Here is a 14121-nt window from a genome sequence, read left to right as displayed (position 1 = left end):
GTGGTTTGTCAAATGAGAGAGAAGTCAGGACATGTGACAGGAAACTGAGGAAATATATTTTGAGGCGGCAAAAGCAAATAGGGATAAAATCCTTATGCTGCATGCTGGGAGATGACAGGTAATAGTGTTGGGGGGAAAAGATGGATGCCATGCCGTCCTGCCCCATGGGAAGCACGAAGTGATGCGGTAATAGTGAAAAAGCTGCCTGTTGGCTGCAATTATCTCAGAAGTGAAAAAAAGTATATACACACACACGCACACACAGCCAAAGCAAAGAAGCTGTCTGATGACAAGCTTCAGAAGGTTAGGTTTTCTGAAAGTCCTCATTTCTTTAAAATGACCCCAGTGCCCAAGTCACTCCAACCAGCTCCCCCGTGACCTTCCCAGACTTCATGGGAGGGAATGGTAACTCAGTCTCCTGGGGAAAGTCAGTTAAAAAAAAAAAATATATATATATGGTATGCACACCTTTTGGGGAGTTTGGACAGTAGCTGAATCTTGCTTCAGATCTTGGATAAGACCCCATCTTTTCCCCAAGTAGACAAAACTGTTAAAGGAGTTGGGCCAGCTGAAGCTAAGGAACAGAGAGGTTGCCACAGTACCCTCAGGGCAGGCTGTGCATTCATATTCCTCAGTGTTCCAGGTGAACACAGTCCATGGCTGTGTGGACTTTGGACGATGGGAAGAACTGGAGGGGTAAGACATGGATTTTGTAAAGGTGGTTTTATTTGTGCACAGCACAGTGTCTTTTGAACATCTTGTGTAGCCCATTAGCTGTCTTCTTTCTCTTCAAGGCTTTTCTGTAGAGCTTTACCTTTCCAACTGCTTTGCCCTGACACAGTCATCCATGCCCACTCCTTGAAGACTCAATCCTGGGCGTTTGAACTGGAGAACATACAGGAAGAGAGGGGTCCTTCAAAGTGAGTGAGGAGCCACGAGTGGAACCACGTGTATTATTTTGACCTAAAGGAGCTATTCTGCACCCCCTGGTGGACTGCCTAGGGTGAAGGTGGAAGTCCGTTCCTTTGTCTTAGTTTCTTCCAGGCTACCTGAGTAGGAGCTTGCTTAGGCAAGCCTGAAAAGATGCAGGGAGATAGAAGGGACTCCTCAAATATGGAAGAGGGGACCTCCAGACATGGTAGGGGACTGATGGGAGAAGAGACCAGTGAGAGACTCCCTGCCTCGGGTATTGCCAAGAAACTTGCTTCTTTGAAAACATAGACGTTCCAAGCATGAGTGAAAGCGGTGCAGTAGGTCTCATGTCTCCATAGTTCTGACAGCGCTGTGGTCCCATAGCCTCCCATGGTTCTGACAGTGCTGTGGGTGACAGTGTCCCGTGTCACCCTAATTTTCCCACTCCCAATTCTTCCCCAAATATTTTAAGCCAACCCCCAAGCTTCCTAGCACCACGGGTGACATTTTAATCTGCTGAGTCATTAGTGCTGAGCTCCCTGTCCCTGTCCCTGTCCCCTAAGTTCAGACTAATTAACCACTGTATTTCCACACCAGTAGTGCTTTGGGAGGGGATGAAAAGAAAAAAAACACATTCCGGTCAAAGTGGGGGAAGACAAATGACATTTCAGACAGTGCTCTGGGTGCACGGAGCACTTGGAATCTGGACGGTGAGAAGGTTGGTTTCCTCAAAAGCCCAGTTAACGTTGCGTAAATGTTTTTGTATTAATCTCAGGTGTGGGATATGAGCCTGCTTCAGAGTGTCCACAGCCACTAACAATGATGTGTCTTGTGTTCTAGATGGTGTATGATTTTTGCCAGCTGCAGATAGTTTACATTTAGAATTATGGGGACTCTTGAGAGGGTCTAAATTTGAGAGTCCCGAGAAGGCCCAAGGTAGCGGCTACTCCTGCCTCGGCTGGGCCCTGTTGCCGCTGCTCCTGCTGTGACTGGTCCTTGCTGGTCCTTCCATTTGTGGTTTTGCTACTACTGCATTGCTTTTTGCTGGCTTGCTGGTTGGCGATATCCTGACTATGAAGAGTGGACTTGCCCCTAGGAACTTAATGTCCCTAATGAGCTGTGTCCCCTTTCCCCACTAACCTTTCTCTCCTACCCAGTGTTGCAGTATTGTAAGGGATAAGGGTGGCAAAGGGTGGTAGATATAAAAACCCAAGTAAGTAGCCAAAAAATAGGGTTACAGTGAGTTCGGGAAGGTGGGGAGAGGAGATGGAAGGAGTTTTGTGGAAAGTTTCAGGAGAGCTTGTGCCCTGTGTGAGTTTGCAGGTTATCAAGAAAGAAGATTCCTGAAGACGTGGGGAGAGCACAGAACTGGCATTTGGGTTACCGCTGAGTGTTTTCTTGGAAGAAAATCCTGAACACCATCTTTCACATTCATAGTGACTGATTGCCTTTTCTGTCCCTTTCACAAAGCCAGGCTGTAGATGTCCCTATGTGCACCCACCTGGACACCTCTGATGCATGAAATGCAATTGTGCAAGGTCAAGGTTCAGCTCCCCTAATCCTAATTAAAATCTCAGCCGACTCCGTTGATTACTTAGGAAACCAGCAAAGGTACCCACCAGTGTTAAAAGCCTGCATGCTTCCCCGAATTTGAGGGTGGGCACTCGTGGAAGTAGAGATAGATTTGTTCATCTTCTTAAGGCATATCAGCTGGGATCTGTGGCTGGCTTCCTGCCTTGTCTTCACGCCCACATACACGGTTGGCGATCGCCCTCCTGGCCCTCACGGTCCCCAGTGCCCAGTAGCACTGCTCCGTTTCTCAAGTGCTTTATCTTCAAAGTTCTTGTTCATATTTTTTGAGAAGAAAAATGTTTTTTGTAAGGAAAGAAAATGACAGTTTGCCATTCTTAACAGTCTTTTATCAAATGGTTTTTTTTATTTCCATCTTAGGAAGATAAAAAGACTACTTGAGAAGCAAAATAATTAAATATTTGTAAAATACAATATTGAAATTGTCATCCAGAGAAGCAGTTCTCAACCTGTGGGATGTGACCCCTTGGGGTATTTAACGACCCCGTCACAGGGGTTGCATGTCAGACATCCTGCATGTCAGATATTTACAGGTCACCACAGCGTGAGGCTCTGTATGAAAGGCCGCAGCCTTAGGAAGGAAGGCTGGGAACCACTGATGCAGAGGCTTTCACCCAGATGCCCACTAGATGTCACTTTCTGTTTGCTTTTTAACTAAAAAAAAAATCTCAATTATAAATTGAAGACTCCCAGTGGACCCAAAGCCTGGCAGAAGATGGGATGTAGCAACATTTGAGAGCAAATGGGCAGGAGTTGTTTGAAAAGTGAGATTATGTCCTTAAGGTTTGGCTGGTTGTGGACTTTGTCTAATCGCCCCCTGGCATTCGGAAGGCCGAGAACCCAGCGGGTGCTGCCCTCCTGCTGTGTTGAAACAAAAATGAAAATTATGCCAAGGAACTAGATTTTTCCTCCATTTTCTCTTTTCTTCTTCCCCCTCCCCTTTAAGGAGAATGTGGCTTTTTCCAGAATTACCCTTTAATGAAATCATTTACAACATTTTAAGATCAAGTCTTCTTTATTTGAACTTTCTATCCTTAAGTTAAAACTGCCTTAATCTTAATTATCTGTGTGAAATGCATGTAGCAGGAATAAGGAGAAGACTTCTAGAACTTTCCCGGGAGTTGTCTGAGGTTACCCACTTCATGTACTTGCCAAAAATCTAATAGCTGGATTCAGTGAAGGCCATGTCCCCAGTGGTTTTGTTTTGTGTCACAGCTGTTTGTTTATTTATTTTAAGCTGTCATTGTATTTTGGCTGCACGATGGGTTAAATGCCTCGGTATTAGTAAACATCGCTGGCCTGCCCATTTCCCGTCCCATCAAGCCTCCCCTTGTAAGAATAACAGTGTTCTTTTATTTGGTAGTGCACAGCGTGATGTTTTTGGCATACCCAAAGTTTTTTGACTTGCAAAATTGTGTGACCTCGAGTGTGAGAGAGCTGAATGCTTTCCTCAGTACCTCACAGGGTTCCAATCTTCAAACGTGTCCTGGTGCAGATGTGGGAGAGCTGGGAGAGAATTATCAGCTTGCTTTGTCATCACAAACAACAACTAGGAATAATTGTCAGTATGTTCCTGAAAGGATGAAGCCCTGAGCACTTGGACTGCTGCTGCTGCTGCCGTACTCTCCCAGCTGGCTCCTCTGGACAAAATGTGGCACTTGTATTTGCAGACGTTTTATTCAGATCTTCAAAACATATTGTTTTCAAGCCAATAGCCATGTTGGGGCTGAGGTTGCATTGCTACTCACGTGGAAGAATGGAAAAAAATATCTGCATTGTGTGATCTTACATACCCAGCTGTGGTCTGCTGTCGGGTGGGTTCTATAAGGCCATCGAACCAAAGGTCTGAACCAAAAGCCACCAATTGACTCCATTTAAAATGCACCTGGTCTCTCTATCTCTTGGCTTATCTTTTCTTTTTCAGTAATGTGAGCATTATGACAGTGAGCATGTGGCGGACATCTCCTGCACTTAATGAGTGATGGCTGCTAATTATTTACCTCCAGATGTTGGGAACTAATTATATCCTGAAGAAAACAGATGGGGACAAACCAAGGTATCAGGGAGTACATCTCACAGTTACGCCTTGGCTGCTCTGCTAGTGTTCTCAAAGTCTCCACCACCGACAAAAATCTAAGTAATAGGAACTGGTGGAACTTGGTGGTGATAAAGGAACCTACCAGCAGTCCTTAAGCCTAGAAATAGTCCCAACAGAGGCAGGCAAATCTCTACGAGTTTGAGGCCACCCTGCTCTACAGAGTGAGTTCCAGGGCAGCCAAAGCTACACAGAGAAACCCTATTGAAACAAACAAACAAGGTAGTCTTCTACCAAAGACCTTGTGATCAGAGTGACAGACAGCAAGCCTGAGGGGTGATGTGGCAGCAATCATTCTAGCTAAAACCGGGAGACAGCTGTTAAACTCAGTCTTCTTGTCAAGCTTTCCTACGACTGACCCTGGCTACCAGGTATGTTTTCTTTTCTAGAACCAAGTCCAAGGAGATTTGAATTGTATTACCAGGATTTACCTCATTTGTACCAAACACATACCCGCCCCACAGCCAAGGGGAAGCCCTGCTTGAGCTGCCCCCTTTATGAAAATCATGAAGTATGCCCACAGATACTGGTATAGTACACTTTGCAGTCTGAAGTAAAGACTTTTTATATGAAGTTATAATATGACATAATGAAATGCAAATTATGTTTTAAAGTAAAAGCCAACATTTAAAAATATAGCTTTCGAGTGAGAAATTGTAAAAACCCACTATGATACTTGTCAGTTGCTGGCAGCCTGAGCTTTGTTGGAGAGTGGTAATGCTGGCCAGGCCTGGGACTCTACTGTCTGTGTTCTAATCCTGCCCTTCACCAGCTGCAGGGTAAGCTAATTAACCTCTCTGCCTTCAGTGTAACAAAGGGAATTATACTGCTTAGGACCGTATTTTTTAAACTATTTTTTAATTTTTATTATTTGTTTCTTATTACAGATGGTTGTGAGCCACCATGTGGTTGCTGGGATTTGAACTCATGACCTCTGGAAGAGCAGTCTGTGCTCTTAACCACAGAGCCATCTCACCAGCCCAGGATAGTATTTTTTAAGCCCAAATAAATTAATTCGCAAAATGCTTAACCCAGCCAGGGCCTACTCCCCAGGAAGTGCTTGGTAGAATCCACTATCCTTATTATTGCTGTGAGGTTATACAGGGAAGACCTTATAAATTTTGTCCTATTGGAATTAATGGTGTGTTATGTATTCTAGTGAGAACTTAGGAAAGAATTGAGGGCTTGAAGTCCAACTTTCCATATCTCTGAAGGGACCTGAAAATAGTCTGTGTTGTAATCAGCTTTACCACCTTAATGCAAATGCAAGACTCAATGACATTTTTGTAATGGGGTAGAAAATATTTTTAAATTGCTTTAAAACATTTTTACTCTACATGAATTTTTATAAAGATTTATTTATTTTTATTTTATAGTATAAATGTTTTGCCTTTGTGAGTGTATATATTCCTGCCTGATGCCTGGGAGATCAGAGAAGAAGGCATTGTTTGTCCGGAAATGGAGATATAGCTGTTTGTGAGCTCTCATGTGGGTACTGGGAACTGAACATGTTCTCTAGAAGAACAAGAGGTTTTAACTGCTGAGCCCCTTCTCCAGCCCCCTACAGGATATATGTTTAAGTGGTTAAATAGTTGCCCACGAAAGAGGAAATAGGAAGAAATGCTGATCAATATGAAATATATATCCTCTTGCTACTTGCTCTCTACGTTTAAAGCATCTGAATGTGTGTCCATCCGCTTAGTCTGAAGTAGAATCAGTGTTTTGTAAAGCCCGGACCAGTCACCACGCAGCTCACACCCACACACCACTCTGCTCCGTAGCACACCACATTTGAGATTGTTTAAGGTTCCCTTACCCCCGTCTCTCCTGGAATTTGCTCTGTAGAGCCCAGGCTGGCCTCATACTCAAACGCTCCCACCTCTGCCTCTCCAGTGCTGGGATTAAAGGCATGCGCCATCACCGCCTAGCTTTGTTTAGGAATCTTGTAAAGGTTTATTTTCATTTTCATGTCTCTGTATGTGTGTCTGAATGTTTGTCAAGTGTGCGAGTGTGCTCACAAAGGTCAGAGGAGGGCAATGGCCCCTGTAGAGCTGGAGTTACAGGTGGTTTGTGAGCTGTCTGACATGGGTGCTGCAACTACGTTGGGTCCTCTGGAAGCAAAGTACTCCTAACTGCTAAGCCATCTCTCCAGCCCCTACTTAGCAATGCTAATTTTTATAGGTCAAGAGGTGATCTGGCTTACACAAACAATGTTGTTAGTGGCAGAGCAAACCAAGTACTGTGCTTCTCCCGTGGCAGCATCTAGCCTAAACACGGAAGCTTACCCAATCCTCAGTTACTGTATTCACAACAAACACAGTGGCCAAAGACATGCAAACAGAGTCAAAGTGACCACGAATCTCTCTTGAACACTTAATGCCTGCCACGATAGTGTTTTTTGTTTTTAACCTTGGTTGAGGGTAGAAAGTTAAAATTATTTGGATTTCTTCCCATGGGCCATTTTCTCTTCACTCATGGACTTGAGCTAGCAGAACCATCTCTGTGGGTATAATTTATGGTCTGTGTGGTCTAGGGTTGCAGTGGAAATATGGTAGATGTTTTTGTTTTGTTTTGTTTCGTTTTGTTTTTGCCATATGAATACAAGCTATTTGGGGGAATTTCTGCATGGCTGTTGCAGTCTTGTCTGTTTTAGGAGCTATCACCTAGGAGTGGGACTGCTAAGTTACACAGTGGCCATGAGCTTTCTAAGAAATAGTGTAGTTAGAAATCTTTTCTATATGTCAGTCTCTGCTGGAACATGCTACCAAAATGAATGCACCCCATTTCTCAGTGGCTTAACTATGTGATGTCTCCCTGGCTCATGGGTATCTGAAAGGAAGAAAACCGTCCGGAGCAGCTTCCTCCATGTAGTAACTTTGTGACACAAACTGCTTTGATGTGTGTGTGTGTGTGTGTGTGTGTGTGTGTTCTGCACACTCTCTACCACCAAGCTACCCCTCAGTTCAAACTGTTTCCATCTTAAGCCTTCCTTCCATTCATCTCAGCATCAAGCCTCATCTGAAAGCATGGGGTTCAGGTCCCTGGCTTCAGTGCTTTGACCAGGAAATGTCACAGGTCAGGTCTACTCACAACCACTTGTACAGAACACATGGGCTCCCATTTGGAAAGGAAGTGAAGTGTTCTGAGGAACTAAAGAAAGGAGAAGCAGATGTTGGCCAGGATAAGTCATGCTGACCATCCTTCACACATCTGACAGAACCTTGCTTCTGATGTCACACTGCGTGAGTTTGGTGTTAAAGCCTCAGAGAAGTAATTGTTTTCTTTGGAATCTTGATTGTTTTCTCCCTCATCTTTGGCTTCCTGTCTACTGCTAAGAAGTCCAGTGCCAGTCATTATGTAGGAACAGTTTTCCTCCTTGAAAAAAAATGTTCTTAGCAGTTTTTCTTTATATCCTTAGTTTTCTGACATTTCACAGTTTAGTATTTTACTCTTTTGATCACTGCTTTTCTGTGCTATACTCTAGACACTATTGTTTTGCTTTCCAATCATTTAGTTGACTTAAAATATTTGTATGTTCATATTTAAGAGATTTATCTTTTGTATACTATTAATCATGGAGCACACTGCTATTTTATGAATAAACTCAACTTTGATTAACTAATAGCTTTCAAGGTTTCCTCTCCTGTATCATCTCTCCTTTTCTTATGTTTGGTGTTTAGTTTAAATTGTTCATTTAAAAACAATCTCTCTCTCTTTTTTAATTAGAGGATTTCCTCACACACCTGAAATCTTTGCTTGCCTGTCTTTATTCCCATGCTGAAGATATTTAAAAGATGAATGAAGCCCTGTATTTTAGGGTAGAGCATTCAGAGGGATGGGTTCCTTATAGAAAGATGAGGGAACTCCCACATCAGGTCCAGATGGCTACTTACTTCCAGGCTGGCCAGTTTCCCCACAGGTGGGTAAGCCTGGGTTTGGTGTTCATAGAGATAAGAAGAGTGTAGTGGTTTGGCTATGGCTCAGGGAGGTGTGGCCTTGTTGCAGTATGTGTGGTCTTATTGGAGGAAGTGTGTTACTGTGAGGATGGGCTTTGAAACCATCCTTCAAGCTTCCTGGAAGTTAGTCTTCTCATGGCTGCCTGTGGATGAAGATGTAGAATTCTCAGCTTCCCCTCTAGTACCATGTCTGCCTGGATGCTGCCATGCTTCGTACCATGATGGTAAACTGAACCTCAGAAAATGTAAGCCAGCCCCAGTTAAATGTTTGCCTTTATAAGAGTTACCTTGGTCATGGTATCTCTTCACAGCAATGGAAACCCTAACTAAGACAGGGAGGTTTGGAAGTCTCACCTGTAGGATAGGAGGGCAGGTCCTTCACTTCCTCCTCCTGTTTTTGTGCAGCCCTTCACTCTGCTCTCTGGTATCACTGAAAGGGAAACACTGCTGGCCCAGCATCTCCAGAGAGCAAATGGCTGCCTACTCCCAGGGCAGTGAGAGATGTTCCTCTGGACATGAAGAAGGGTTGCATAACGTAATGCATGTAGACTTGAGTGCCCTTCCTCTACATTCCTACCATCCTTAAGAGCAGTTGAAAGCATCACTTCTGACCTCTCCAAGTCCTTTAGAGTAATATACTATTGCTTAGTTGTATTAGACTTAAAGAATAACCATAATTTCCCTACTGTGCTCAATTACGGTTTTCCCACCACCTTCCCTCTATCTTAAGGTTACTATTGTTTTGATGAAACACTATGACCAAAAAACAACTTGGAGAGGAAAGGCTTTGATTTACACTTCCATATTGCTGTTCATCATCAAAGGAAGTCAAACAGGGCAGGACCTGAAGGTAGGAGCTGATGCAGAGGCCATGGGCAGTGTTGCCTATTGGCTTGTTTCCAATGGCTGTCTCTAAATGCTTTCTTATAGAACCCAGGACCACCAGCCCAGGGATGGAACCAACCACGGGGTAATCCAGACCCAAATTAAATGTTTCCCTTTTAAGAGTTGCTGTGATCACGCTGTCTCTTCACAGCAATAAAACCCTAAGACTGCTCCTCTCAAAATCAAAGTTAAATACTTTCTTCAAGAGGGAAGAGCCAGGGTACAATCACAAATAAAACCAAACTCCAACAGTATAAATAACCCAATGTCCAGTTATCTGGGATTTGCTCACAGTCTTCTACGTCCCTCTAGCTTGAGTCACTTCTTCAGCTCTGTCCTCTGCAGCATACATAGCTTGTTTTCTAGGCTCTGGATGGTTTTACACTATTGCTGCTGGTGTTCTTTTTTTTTTTTTTTTTTTTTTTTTGGTTTTTTCGAGACAGGGTTTCTCTGTATAGCCCTGGCTGTCCTGGAACTCACTTTGTAGACCAGGCTGGCCTCGAACTCAGAAATCCGCCTGCCTCTGCCTCCCGAGTGCTGGGATTAAAGGCGTGCGCCACCACGCCCGGCGCTGCTGGTGTTCTTGATGGTCATCCCATAGTACTGGCATTTCCAAAATGCTGGAGTCTTCTGCTGCAACTAGGCTGCACTTTCACCATTAGCCGCTCATAGGCTCTCTTCATGTGTCAAGCTTGATTTTCTTTACATGACTCTGTCAGTCCTGAGCCATCAACTGCCACTGAGGCTATACCTTCTCCAATGGTCTCTGCTAGCCTCTCACAGCACTAAGTCACTCCTTCATGCCTTCAAAATCAGTACCATCTGGGTGGCCTTTACTTGACCTTCCAGCGTGAGCTGTTACCCCTTGAACACAGCTTCTATGTACTGACTCTCAGAAAAACACTTTCAAAAAGATTTCACCTTTACAATGCTGGTCTCTTTTTAATCATTGTTAAATTTTCAGCTCTAGCTGACCACCATTAAGTATCCCAGCAAAGGAAAAGTTTTGCTTTAGTAGTTCTGGTATCTTGTTAATTACAGATGATTCATAAGCCCCAGAAAACCAGAACAACAGAATCTTAAAATAGCAACAGCCCTAATAGAGTCTTTAATCTTCCCCCTGAAATGTCACAGGACAAGCCTTCTATTGTCTGCACTGCTCTCAAGATTCTTATCTTCCAAGCTCCCACAAAACAGCCCACTGAGCTCTCAACACTCGATGGCTCTTCTAGACTGAAGTTCCAAGTTTTCCAAGGACTGAAGTTCAGTCCTTCTGAAAACAAGGTTAGGTCTGTCTCTGCAATACCCTACTCCTGGTACCAACTTGTCTTTGTTAGGATTTTTATGGCTGCGATGAAACACCAAGATCAAAACGCAAGTTGGGGAGGATAGGCTTTATTTGTCTTATACTTCCATATTGCTGTTCATCAAATGAAGTCAAAGATGGTAGGAACCTGGAGGTAGGGGCTGATGCAGAGGCCATGAGGTGGGAGTACTGTTTATTGGCTTGTTTCCAATGACTGTCTCAGAATGCTTTCTTATAGAATCTAGAACCACCAGCTGAGGGATGGAACCAACCACAATGGCTTGGCCCTCCCCCATCAATCACTAATTAAGAAAATGAATAGCTAATTAAGATCCTCATAGCTGGATCTTATGGAGGCATCTTCTCAGTTGAGGTTTCCTCCTTTCAGATAGTCCTAAGCTTATGTGTTAAGTTGACATAAGACTAGCCAGCACACCCTTCTTCCTCATCCTCCCTCTCATCCTCTTTCTTGTCTCTTTACTTTCTGAAATGCAACCATCAGCCCTTGTCTAATGTCTAGTCTGCAGCCATCTTTGCCCTCATGGTCATTTTCAATAGATTGTTTTCAAAGAGTACTCATAAATGGTTGCTCTTAATTTCTATGCTTAATTTGAATTACAACTATATATTTCTTAAGTTTAGAAGTTAGGATACATATGTATCACTCCCCTCAAAGAAGCACAATGCATACAGTATTAATCTTAACTTTCTTACATTCAGGCATAAAATCATTTATTACTTATCTGTGATATCTGGAACAAAGAAATTGCCTTCTGGTTCTAAATATGCCAGCTCCTCCCAGTCTCCTAGCAAATACATATATTGACCTTGCAGTACATGACCAGGTCTACTTTTTTTTTTCTTCCTAAAAAAATCATCCTATTTTCTCCTTTCCTACATTCTTTGATTCTGCTAAATCAAAGTAGGCCTCTTGGGTATTCACATAAAACTGAAGGTTGTATATAAAAGCTATATTTTCCCACTCCTGTGGCAGAGAATTTAGACATGGTGGTTTCTGTCTCCACAGTGAAGAACTGCTATGGAAAATACTGCCCCAGAGGACAGAGGCTGTGTCTCAGTCTTCTTTGACTTTTCCTGCACTTTATGTGAGGGAATAAAGAAGAGACAACTTGAGTTGCCGCATCTGTTGAGAACTAAGTGTACTCAAAGGCAAACTTTACTAGGAAGTCAGATACATGAAGGTCTCTGGATCTGCCCAACCAGAGCTTGCTATATTAGGCATCACTCACTCCCACTTTTCTGCTATCAGAATTTTCTCAGCTCCAGAATAGGTACATCTTTTAGAACACCATTTTTGGGGAGTGGTTAGGAAGAAAGTTTTGGGTTCCAAAGCCTTTTGGCCAGCTGTTAAAATAAAAGTTACAGACAGGCCCCAGACTCTGAAACTAATTGTTTTCCTAAAGGGTAGCAAGGTCCTTGATCCTAAGTATTTTGACAGGAAGTCATCACTGCTAATGAAGGCCCCACATTTAGTTACAATAGCACTGCTGTCTTGTTCTTGGCAATTCATCCCTTTGGGGAATATCACTAGGCTTTTTACTAGGTGCCCCCTTCTCGCCTGACCTCGTTTGCTTAACACTGACCTCAGATGAGGCTACAAACAAGTCCCACCCTACAGCTGCTGTCCCATTGTGTCATCGTGTCTTGGGCTGGGATTTGTTTGTTAAAAAAAAAATTAAAAATCCATCTGTATGGAAAGTCCCAATAATTGCAGTCAATAGAACAGAATTCTTAGCTCTTTGTAGCTGAAGCTTTCAGCCAGGAAACCCCGTGAAGAATCCGTTCCTCTCCAGGCATTTCACCCTCACCTGTGCATCATTTCTGACAGTGCTGTGGGAGACCATTGAGACAACACATTTTCCTGTCGGAGCACCAGCATATATTTGAACAGTTATGTTTCTGTTAGGAAGGGATATCAGTACTTCCCTAAGTGCTGGTTCTGTGGGCCTGATGGCTGTTTCTTAAGTGACTGGCAATGACACCCCCCCACCCTGCCCCATTTAACGTTTTAGAAAGCCAGTCACTGGCTGTCACTTGTCAGCATCCTTGCCAGTCCTGTGGAACACTGTCTAGAAAAAGCATAATTTGGGGTTTCTGCATCTTCCTGGGTATGCCCTTTCTGGCTAAGGTGTAATTGAAGAGAAAGTATAACAGGATTCCCAGCTTCAAACATAGCACAGCCCTAGATTTGACAGCGAATATAAATATGGAGATACTGAATCTAAATAAGAAATCTCCAAAATTAAAACGAAATACAGCTAATATGTCAGGAACAGACATACAACCCTGCAATATATAGTATTTTTTCCCTCAGATTTTTTTTTAAATAAAAATTTAGACACTTAAGTAATCTTTCACTTTCCGTTGGAAATTTCCCTTATGTGAAAGCCATTTGCAACTAATTATGAAGTGACATCATCCAAGACTTTACAATCTTACCTCTGGAAACTCCCATGATAGGATATCACTAGGTTTTCCCCTCTGGCTCATTTAAGAAGAGCTGGCCACATGTCTAAATGGCACTTCCTGAAAGCAAGGCAGCTTACCTGTCCATGAAGTTTGCTGAGTAATTGGCTTCTAACGTGTCACCAACACATAGCCACACATAGGTGCAATTATGCTGGTTCTGGGGCTTCCAGGAGGTATTGGCGAGGAAGATGCCTGGCACTTATGCATCCTGGGACAAACCCAACAGTCGACACACGCACCATTGTCTGAAATGGTCTGTTCTTAGGTTTGACATGCGTGTTCCAGATCATTCCAGAATTCTCATACATGCATGTGGGGTTTGAGTAGTAACATGATAAGCTGTTCTGAGTTCTACCTCATTCTTCCAGCAGTTCACTCACTCTACATCCCAACCTGACTCTTTCCTCCTCCTGCTCGGTCTTGCTCAGGAGGAACCTCATGCTCTCCAGCTTCTCCAGCATACTAAATATTTAGGGCTTCTCCAGCCCTAAATACTACTCCAGTTAGGAGTAGTATTTAGGGCTCTCTAAGGAGGCACTCCTACACACCCAGGTCCTCAGTTTGAGGATCTGGAAGAACAGCTTTCAAGGCTCAAAGTGACACTGTGTTTTCAAATGGATAATGAAGACACACAGCTCTGCAGTCGCCATATTCCTACCTCTCTGTATACTCACCACATTCCTCAATGCTTTCTCTGAGGACATGTGACCCACTGTCCACTGGAGACATTTTCTTTTCTTTTTTTTAAAAGATTTATTGTATTTTAATTATGTTTGTGTATTTGCGACTCTTGTGGGTATGCCCATATAAGTCCAGTTGCCTGAGAGGTCCAGAGATGTTCCATTCCCTGGTACTGGAGTTGCAGGTAGTTGTGAGCCATTCAGCGT

Source organism: Mus caroli, unplaced genomic scaffold (genome assembly GCF_978045245.1).
Source record: "Mus caroli unplaced genomic scaffold, Mus_caroli_1 scaffold_2, whole genome shotgun sequence".
In the NCBI taxonomy this organism is placed as follows: domain Eukaryota; kingdom Metazoa; phylum Chordata; class Mammalia; order Rodentia; family Muridae; genus Mus; species Mus caroli.
Note: the sequence above shows the minus strand (reverse complement) of the source record.